Source organism: Varroa jacobsoni, unplaced genomic scaffold (assembly GCF_002532875.2).
Source record: "Varroa jacobsoni isolate VJ856 unplaced genomic scaffold, vjacob_1.0 scaffold_767, whole genome shotgun sequence".
NCBI lineage: Eukaryota > Metazoa > Arthropoda > Arachnida > Mesostigmata > Varroidae > Varroa > Varroa jacobsoni.
Genome location: NW_019213669.1, coordinates 124,747 through 133,590, shown reverse-complemented (window position 1 = coordinate 133,590; position 8,844 = coordinate 124,747). Strand labels below are relative to the sequence as shown.

General features: G+C 39.0%; 1 protein-coding gene and 1 long non-coding RNA gene across 5 annotated transcripts in view; one reads left to right on the top strand and one right to left on the bottom strand.

The window, feature by feature from the left end:
• Positions 1-1,275, bottom strand: part of LOC147753073 (uncharacterized) — a 6,349-nt gene extending 5,074 nt beyond the window's left edge. For both annotated transcript variants that reach the window (XR_015312325.1, XR_015312324.1), the window contains exon 1: positions 1,047-1,275. This is a non-coding gene — a long non-coding RNA (uncharacterized LOC147753073). The remainder of the gene's footprint in view (positions 1-1,046) is intronic.
• The window catches only part of LOC111263454 (uncharacterized), a 38,244-nt gene that overhangs the window by 24,531 nt on the left and 4,869 nt on the right, over positions 1-8,844 (top strand). The window contains exon 1 of one of the 3 annotated variants that reach the window (XM_022838552.2): positions 5,416-5,459. The exons of the other annotated variants lie outside the window; for them this stretch is intronic. The gene's annotated coding sequence lies outside the window, so the exon portion shown is untranslated. Of the gene's footprint in view, positions 1-5,415; positions 5,460-8,844 lie in introns of those variants that run through there. 3 annotated transcript variants of the gene reach the window in all.

Below are 8,844 nucleotides of genomic sequence, written 5' to 3'. Positions count from 1 at the left end.
TTTTCAATATTTCACCACAACCGTAAACCTCTTCTTTTTCTATTTATGCTATTACAGCGGATAAGATGAACCTCCCTGCATGTAGAATAATCAAACTATTTTCTTCTAATTCTCTTTCTTCTAAATCATTAAAACAAATACGATACTTTGTCACCTTTCACACTCGGTGTATAGCTAAGTCAGACGACAGACGTGGGGGCTTTAAAACTTCTAATTGACGAACGATGGGGGTTGTGGGTTCAAGACCCGCCAACGACTTATACAGCAAGTGTAATTGGGTAAAGAAACAAGTACTTTTTACGAGTGTTGTGCATCGGATCATATTCATATGTAACCAAATAGCGCAAATTGTCCATTATCTCTACACAAGCAAGAAACATCTTTTATTTTTGCATGAGAATATTATAAATGCATAGTTTAGCCTTCATTTTGTATATTTCAACTAGCTACAATTTTCCAATTATATGCGTTCGCGCACCCTTAAATTGTACTGCGCCTGACCAAGTTCTGTCAGTTAAGCATGCACACCTTCCAGGTCGTCAAAGCAACGCTAGTTTTTTCTTTGTCGTTTCATTCGTCATCTTTTGTCCATCAAACGATGGAACATTGCCGTCGAAAGATAATGTAAAGTCAACGTGCAGATTCATAATAAACACGAGAAAAGGCGGAATCAATATTAGAAAAACACGAAGAACCAGAGGTATCAATTAGACAACATTAGAGAAATTGTCTATTTTGTTTGAGGCATTAAGTGCCAATCACGTATTACCTTTAAAGTCCACTAAGTTAGCACCATTACGCTCACAACGACTAGACACAGTATGTTATCAATGTGCCATGGACAGTCAAAAACATTTAGTAGGACTTTTCAGCAAATGTGAAACGAACACAGCTGGCCAGCAAGCCGCGGCTAAGGGATCCAGTTGTTATACAAAATAGAGGAACAAGCCTCAACCCATCACACTTGGATGGAAGCACTATTTTGAAGTCGCACGGAATCCTCTGTGGCTTTCAAGCCTAAAACGAATAAATCGGCGGCTGCCTACCTAGAACATCGGACGTCCGTTTGACTAATACACCTGAATAACCCACTTCTCCGTCCTCTTCTTGCGGGCATTGTCGATCCGATTGCGCAAGGACGTTGCAACTTTGTCCGACGGTCGACATTGCGTATAATAAATTTCTAATCTCCTTCCGCACAAGATCTTTGCTCTTGAACGAACTATGGAGAAGTTCTCCTCGAGCCCTTTTCTAGATCGACAGACAATGATCCGCGTGGACATCCGCACAATTTTGATTTAGACAAGTCAGTTACGAACTATTTGTACTCCTCGAGATCCCAGAACGCCTCGGATTAGGCCAAGATGTTTCTTAGAGGGTGTGTCGACTTGACGCGCAATCAGTCAGCTAGATGATCACTTCAAAAAGCATTTATCCTAAAAAAAACTGCAACCTACCTCTTCGCAATCAAAAGAATCATCTCAGATATTATTCGGAGGTCAATACATCAGCCTATCTATTTTTCTCATATTGGCCGGATATTCGTTGAGTGTGTGTGCAAATCCTAGCATTAGTTCCCGCCTGTGGTATCAAAATATCGAAGGGCAGAAGTTGCCGCCTTACCGTGTTAGTTTTCAGTTAGCATCCGTAAATAATACAAATAAAACCGTATATCCGAATAAGCTTTTTCCTTTTTAGCTCCGAATTCTTCCCGCTGCTTGGTCTTCAAATGTTTTCATTAGGGGCATAGTTATGTGTATTAGCTTTTCGATTTTATGATTCGGATAAAGCAAATGTATTTATAGTGAAAAGCGTTTTAGTGGTTCACTGTATCAAGCCGGCTATTGGAAGACATACTGGCGGGCAGTAAGTTCCTATTGACTAACGCTGTAGAGTTATCCGAAATTAACGTTTTCCGTTTAAAAAATGGTTACAACGTTGCACCCTCTTATCAACTGTTATTCTACAAAGCGAATCGATCGTATTTAGTGCAGTTGCAAACGAAAAAGCTATCGGTTGGCAAAACTACTAACGAGAGTTACTGTTTTGAGTGAATTTGGATCGTTGCTTCCAACGCGCGCCTAGTGAAAGAGAGCGAGCAAAAACGGGAGAAGGGGCGAAGAGAAAATAGTAGTAGGGGATTTGCACGGTAACAATGCACTGCACATGACTGGATGGCATGGAATGGGCGCCATCGCTGTCTCTGCCAGCGGCTGTTGCTACTGCTGATGTCGAAGCGGTCGTCGGTCAGCCCTAAAATCCGGCTCTAATTCTCATTGTGTTGCGCCGACAATAGTCACGGCGAGATTTATGACTTATGTCAAAATAAAATGCACCCGAAAGGATCACGTTCCACTTATACGACAGGCGATAGCCACTTTCTGGTCCCAACACAGGTACTCCGCGAAGCTCGATATGAATATTATCACCGGCAACCTTTATCTAAACGTGTATGCATGTGTGCCTAGACGCCATAAAGGTGAATAGTGGGACAATAATAATGATAGGATGATCAATTCGTTTCTAAATATCATCGTCTTTCCTCGACTTCTTTTGTTGCCCCGACCGAGTAAATATGAGCAATTAATCTACAGGTAGTATTGTGCCTACTATTCTTCCTTCTACCGGCTCGTCCTATTGAAAGGCTGTCATACCAAAGGGCTAAAGCCCGATTTTTCGATATTATTTTCCTCTTGATGTCGCTGACAATAAAAAAAAAAAGCTGATTTGTAAAAAGTTGGATAAAATATGAAGTTTCCGTACAAACGGGCTTCAACTTACGTTTCGAATTCATATACGCCCTTATGCATCAAAATGAATTGTAGCGCCGTTACATTAGATTATCACAATATGTAAAGTTTTAACGTTATTACAAGTCCTCCAATCCTCAACTCATACGTAAAGTAATTAAGATTAGTAATATTGATAAATCTTCAAGCGAAATATTTGATGTCTACATTTTCCGCGCGAAAAGGGTCTAAATAGGTTGCGGTGCATGTTACTATCATGAAGCGCCAAGATTTGCCTAACTCAATTAACAACACAGCCGTACGGTAACAGTTATCGTTTAAAAAAAAAACTAAATGAGATATTTGTCACAGAAAAGAGCCATTTCTTCTACTATTGTTTTACCAGATTTACGCGTTTCTTTCGTGACACTGTTCAATTGCAACTTGGTCGAACATATCCAAAATATGTCAAAACTAGAAATAGATCTCTGAAGGAGTAATAGAAGTATTTGTTCCAACGGGACTATGGGCTCCGATATAAATCTTTGAAACTTATGAAGGAATCAACTTAGCAAACCCACTTTAGGAGATGTGACTGTTTGAAAAATGCTGCCTCGATTCAAAAAACGAGAAGAGGCGCACATAAAGAAACCAGTCTTTGTCTTCTTTTAACATGGTTCAAAGACGGTTGATGGACATGAAATGGTAATAAGTTAAATAACTTATATTCCTAATTCATCACCCTTACTCTACAACTTAAAAGTTATGTGCTTAAAAATTTTCGTCATGGCCGAAAGCCTAGGGGCCTATTCGTAAAGCTAAGAGTCCGTTATTTCAACTATGATTATTCAAATATTCGAACGTCAACGAAACAAAGGTCGGTTCTTGGCAATAAGTGCTGGACAAAATGAAGTATTTTAGCAGAATTCAAGAACTAGTCAATTTTTCAGTTAACTTATTTGTTGATATTAAGACAAATCAGTCATAAATGCTTGCTACAACGAAAAAAAACTGGTTCATTTCTACAAACATGGCAGGTTTTTCTAGCGATAGCTGTGACCAAAGTGCTATTTCAAAGCCCAGTTCAGAAATGTAGAGAAATATACGCTGCACCTGATTCGGTCAAATAACTAGATCATATTATATTTTAAAATGTTAGTATCTTATGTACGAGGGTATGTACGAGGATGTGGGTTAAGATGACACATATTTGGAGATCCATAAAATGTAACGTACAGAACATAATTAGCATGTGCGTAAACGAAAGGCCAATCGGAGATTTCAATCCGGTTTTATTTTATGGAATTATAGAGTTATTTACGAGGATGGTACAGCTTAGCGACTGTTCATCCACTGTCAGGTTTAAGAAAGATGTTTTTATAATAATTTTAGAAAGCAGTCGAAATAATTTTCAAAAGACTACAAGCTAGGTATGCATTAAAAAGGTTCACTCTTCCTTATTTGCAAAGGCGCGTAAACTGGATTATCGCTTTTTAATACATCTTGTTGAACGACGCTTAACAATTGCTTTGTACGATATCTGACATGATGGCGCTCATTCAAACTTTTTCGATGACAACGCGATCACTCATCTTCAGCATACCAAACCATTGCTAAAGATTCTGTTTTAGTGATAGCTTACCTAGACACCGATAGCGAGAGGAATACCTAAATCATAGCGAGAGGAATACCTAAATCGAGAAAAGCTTGCTCTTGATATTAAGTCAATCAAATAATTAACCGAAAAATCGTCGATTTTCGGCTGATTGATTTAGTTACACGCATAGGTGTTTTTACTTCTGATTTTTTATGCGCACTTTTCCTGGTGATTTCAAGCATAGCAACGATGCGTTATGCTGCCGTCGTTTTTTGGGTCGCAATTCCTCAGGGTGCAACCCTTAAAAATAACTCAGTTTGCGAGTAGTCTTTGCGACAGTCCCTAACGGAACCGATGATGTGTGACATAAAGCCAGAACATAAACACCAAACGCTTTCAATGTTAAGCCTGCAAAAAGCGAAACCTCGATACCGACTATTATTCTCAAGCGCAAACTAAAACGACAACGTGGCCCTCTCGAACGTCTTTTTTTTATTATGGTTGACTTCGATACTTATAGCGAGTAATATTGTAGCAATGGCAATGATTAAAGAAAATAGTATCGTCCATAGCAGCATTTAGCAATGAGCTGTACATAACGGCCATTCTAATAACTTTTGAGCGTTTTGATCGACGTTGTGATCCCACGATTTCACCGCCAACTCCAATACTATTATCACTCCTAGGATTACTAATTTCTGCAAGTGACTCTGCCTATGCAGCAGTCGTACCAAATAATCAATCACTCAGGAAAAGGAATTAGTCTCAAAAAATGACATGTTCTTCGCTTGATGCCTTCGTAGAAGCAGTCTTTTTATAATCTGAACTTCCATCGATCATTCTTGTTTTGCCTTTGCAAATAGAAGCATCACAACATATTGACACGAACGAAAACAAATGCGTCCGTAAAGGTGCTACTTCGACTAATCGTTAGCAAATGGCAGTAAAGACTGGCAGATTCAAACGAAATAATATGAAGTTCCCTGAGCTAAATCGATGGCCAGTGTAAACGGTGTTCTACACTAGGATACTTTGAAGACCGTTTGGATTTCGTAAGCACATTATGTAAACCACTTGCACTGTGTATACGTCAATGTAACATAACATGAAGAACAAGCACAAACTAGGCACAGGTGAGTCGTTTAAAAAATGTTAAACAACGATAACTACCCATAATATAATAGACCCGCGACAATGGCACAGTAATAACATAGCCCAATTCTGCTTCTGGTAGACTAGCTTCGAAGTCGTGCAGTGCAAAATCCCTGTGAAAGTAAGTTGCTCAGAAATAGGTAACTTAGTACACGCTCGATGGATACCAACGTAAATGGAGTGAAAAGATAAAAACAACACATGAAAGCGGGAACAAGCTATACGCAAAACTGAACGCTGACACTTCAAAGACAATTTTATATGATTTCCGTTCACAGCAGACTGTCATTGTTGTTTGTGCTATATTGTGCGCCGGTTGATTGAGCCGATTGATACTAAATGTTTCTTTGACTTTTTTTAGCAATAGAATAACGTGCTAATACGAATATATAAACGAACTTCTACAAAAAAAAATAACTCTGTTAGATTAGACATAGCCATCTATCTCTGACGCCTCCTCTAGCTCATTTTTAGGGGACGTATTCCCTTCATATAAGTAATGCGCTCATTACTGTTATTATCATTATAATACTGTTGCATAATTTATAGCTTTATTACCTTTGTTTATTTTTGACTTTGTCAATATTTTACTGCCGCCGCAGGTTTGAACCGACGACTAAATGTTGGAGGCCACACGCACTATGCATTGTTAGTTGCTTGTTCGAAACAATCAAATCGCAAGCTAAAGCCGCCGACTGCTTTGCAGCCATCTTGAAAATTTTATGATTATAGCAAGTTTGTGTTTACACATCATGAAGCGAACGGTGACACTGCATACAATATAGCTACGAGCTAAGCGTTCTGCTCTAGACTAACGATTATAGTATCTTTATATTTCCTATCGCGGTTACTGAATTACTGCGGCTACGGCAGATTAGTTTCGTTTTCTTCAGCAAGGATCTATCTATAAACGGAGTAATAGAAACAGTTGGGACAGGGCACGCGCTTACTGACAAGTGACGTTAGGCGATTCTGTATTCTTGGCCAAATTTTATGTTTATTAACATTAGAAGGCAATCTAGTCTAATAATATACAGGTAATTAGATTTATCTTGGCATAATATTAGCGGTACTATGTTGTAAATAGATTTTTTACAGTTCGAAAGGTAATCTCATCGAAAGCAGCTGTTTTAATTCGACTTTATCGAACACTGTAGTTTTCTTTTAATAATATAGCAGCTTGCTTGAACTGAAAGATAATCATGAGAGCATCTGTTAGCCTTGTTTATAGAAAATTTTGGCTCTAATTTCGATGGAAGCGAGCCCTGAATTTTTATTGCAGCGTTAAATAAAAATCTACCAATGGAGACTGTCGTAAGCTTGACCTAGTCCTTTAAAGAAACTTAAAATTTAAGCGGTTGGGAAGGAGAAACCGTTAACTGAAATAACTACCGAAAGCTAGAGTAGAGGCTATAGAATTTGAGTGGAACTATAGCGGGCATTTTCCAACAATGCATGTTTATTAACAAACCACATACTCTACAACAATCGGCCCCGACATCGTATCCGTCACAAATATCGTCAACCCGAAGCGTAAACTACCACGCCCTTTGCGGCGGGTCTTTTAGAATGAAGATCTTTCTTCTTTTTGAACCTAAGGAGCTAATATAATCGACACCTCGGTGTGTTCACCCTGGGAGGATCGTTCACCAATTCTACAACAAGACAGCAGGTCAGAGCTCCCTATTTATATCCCAGACACAGACCAAGTTGATGCTTAAAGGCCGCAAAGTGCTTAATGAAGTGCGGCTAACACGATTTCAATGGAACCACCAGTGATAGCCGACGTTACAATGCCACAACTGCCACCAACCCATCGGTCTTGAAAAATGCAGAAGTTCTTTTCCTGCAATGCATAGTCGCAGAAACTTCATTATAAAGATATCATGAAGTCTGTTCGCGAGAACTGCACACTTTTTCTGCTTTGCACAATTTTCATCGATGGGTATTCTGTTAGAACCGAGTTCTGATCAGTTGCTTTAGCTTATAGTCATGGATTCTGGCTTGAATCTACTCTGTCTGCCTATTGTGTATGAATCTCAGTGCGTTATATATTATTAGAATTAAATTGAACATTAGATTTCAGTTTTCGTTCATTCCTACCATTTGTTTTTACATAATAGGCTATGTTGAACTTTTGCAACTTGGCCAACAAGTTAAATGAGTATATGGCCGCGGAGCTGCAACACTATTATATTTAATTGACCATATTTACTACTTTGTACGGAGTGATTGACGAGGAACACTGTAGACAGAAGAGTGTTAAATTGTTAAATGTTGGCGCTCTCAAAGGTTTCGGATAATTTAGACCTCCCAAAACCGATCCATGAATTTAATCGTTAGGTCTTTTTCGTCATATCCCTACGACGAGGTACAAATTCTCAAATATAATGCATTCAGCCATTTTCCTTTCGTAGTGCCTTCGTTGATTTGTAGCTGTTAAGGATGTTTAGAGTGGAAGATGTTCGTTTGACGTACGGCTTTGAAGAGATCGTTCTGGTGCGTCGTGCTGGTGGCTCTCAATGCAATGTGGCCATCAACACAAGCACTAGTCTGATACCATTAAAGTGCCGACAAAGCGAATGTTTACCCAGCGTCGTTATTTAATGACAATGGAATACATTCGTAGGTGAAATCCGAGACTTCGTCTTTACTTAGATCTTCATGAGGCCAACTTTGCGATGCTCATTTCGTCTGTTTACGACCGTGCTCATGTTCCATTTGATGAAGTTCTGTTTTGCAACTGAGAAGCGATGCTAAGGTTCTGTTCTATTCTTTTAGAACAAGTATTCCGCCTACCCGCTAGGATCTTGAGTTCTATTTCTGCAATAATTTCCTTCTTCTTATGATAGTTGCGACTGCACGCAACCAGTAAGGTGGAATCTGAGTTGATGCTGCACCTTTAATTCCATTTACTCCCGATTTTCTCAAGATATGATGTTCAGCCTTTAGTGCGGTCTAGTCTACTGATCTGCTCCATGTGTTGCATCCTAACCGCTAGGACGTCTTCTTGATATACAATACAGTGCAACCTACTATTATGGCACAAAGTTTTTCCATTTGTAAAATTACACTTAGCAGCATAACGTCATAACCATTAAAGTACTTCTTAAAGTCTTTAAAACTTTAAAGAATTCCCTCTTCCAACTAACCTCCGATGAGATATATTCTTAGCGCGGTTTTGCACCAGAAATAATTTCGTATTATGTACCCAGTTACAGCAGACTCTAGTAGAATACACATATTGACATCGGACGCTCAGATGTAGTTTATCTTAGAGCTGGAATTCATGGGTGCATGAACTTTCGGAATAAGATAAGATTAATATCCTGATCAGTGAGCAGGGGCTCTATTAAAAATCGCTTA